Genomic DNA, 1,502 nt, shown 5'->3' with positions numbered 1-1,502 from the left:
GTAACCACTCTTCCAGCGTCGCGAACCATATGAACTGTGTTCAAGCAATTGTTGCACAATCATGCATTAAAAAAGGACATTTGATTTCTTTTTTTTCCTCTTTGGCCAAAATGCAGTTAGCCAAAGACCTCATGAAAGTAGATATTTCTTTGTTTAGTAATTGTAATCTGATTACCAAAGTAAGGTAATCCTAGGTAATATAGTACTACATTACTGAAAAATGTAATGTGATTATGTGCCTCTGTTAAACAGGGTGTAATCAGAGTGTGAAGCCATAATTCGTAACACTAGCCCTGACTCTTACAGTTATTGGTTACTGTATCCTATCCAATGGCTATGCACTCACCTCATAGACTGTATATAAAAGTTTTTGGGTTCAGTTACTTAAAGTTGAAGAGATTACATGAAATTTTGCAAATTATGTTCCCCATCAGACTCATTATTTGCTAGCTTGTGAGTGAGTGTGCAGTGGTCCTTGCTTTTTTAGAGCCATTGCTCACTCACATCTAGTGTCAAAACACCAAGATGGGCCAAGGTGGGTTTTAAGTAAGCAGTGGATGTGCTTGCTTTGCCAAGTGCATACACTAAACTGGAAATAGTACAGAGAAGATTAGCATGGTCCATGTGCAAGGATGACACGTAAAATCGTGACACGTTTACAAATTTAGGGGTGGCTGTGGCTCAAGAGGAAGACCAGGTTGTCGACTAATTAGAAGGTTGGCAGTTTGATCCCTACCTCCTCTAGTCTGTATGTTGAAGCATCCTTGGGCAAGATTCTGAACTCTGGACTGCCCCTGATACCAGTGTTGCCAACTCCTCAGTAAGGAAAATCGCTATTGGTTGTCCTAAAAGTCGCTAGAAGTCGCCAAATGATGTCATCGCCTAATTTGCATAATTGGTCACGCTAATTTAATTGTAACCTAAGATAAGATAAGATAAGATAACCTTTATTAGTCCCACACGTGGGAAATTTGTTTTGTCACAGCAGGAAGTGGACAGTGCAAAAGTTATGAGGCAAAAAATTAGAATACAATAAGAATAAATACAGTACACAACTGTACAGAATAGAATAAACGTTGTTGGACGAGAGAAATAACATCGTGGAAGAGACATAAAGTGAGTAAAAAACGTCCTAAATGCATTTAGAGTTTATTTAGAACTACAAATTCAATTTATTTTGGCAATTATTGTTTTTTAATGTCACAATTCCAACCCTGCTCCTTTACCCGGGCCTGGACCGGCAAAAGTGACCCGAAATAGGCACTCTGGTGGAGTTACTTTGTGTGTGAGAGTGTGTTTATAAGTAGTTCTAAAACCTTGTGATCCACAAAACAGCATAACGGTAAAAGAAGAACTGACTGCGTTACAGTCAGTGCGGGAGCAGCGGCTTCGCTCATGCGCGATTCATTTGCAGTTTGGACGCACAGGTGTGAACGTCTCTTGCCCTGATAGCAGTTGGGGGAGGACTATCTATGGCGTTATTCTATCCTCCGCCTGGGAGC

The 1,502-nt window shown here is 40.3% G+C and overlaps 1 non-coding gene across 1 annotated transcript; it reads left to right on the top strand.

Moving 5' to 3' along the window:
* The first annotated feature begins 561 nt into the window (after positions 1–561).
* On the top strand, positions 562–667 carry LOC113007199 (U6 spliceosomal RNA). Its single transcript, XR_003269878.1, has one exon. It is a non-coding gene; the product is annotated as a U6 spliceosomal RNA (small nuclear RNA).
* The last annotated feature ends 835 nt before the right edge of the window (positions 668–1,502 follow it).

This window comes from Astatotilapia calliptera, chromosome 15, assembly GCF_964374335.1.
Source record: "Astatotilapia calliptera chromosome 15, fAstCal68.1, whole genome shotgun sequence".
Classification (NCBI taxonomy): Eukaryota; Metazoa; Chordata; class Actinopteri; order Cichliformes; family Cichlidae; genus Astatotilapia; species Astatotilapia calliptera.
The sequence above is the reverse complement of the archived record's forward strand: the minus strand, read 5'-3'. Positions and strand labels throughout refer to the sequence as shown.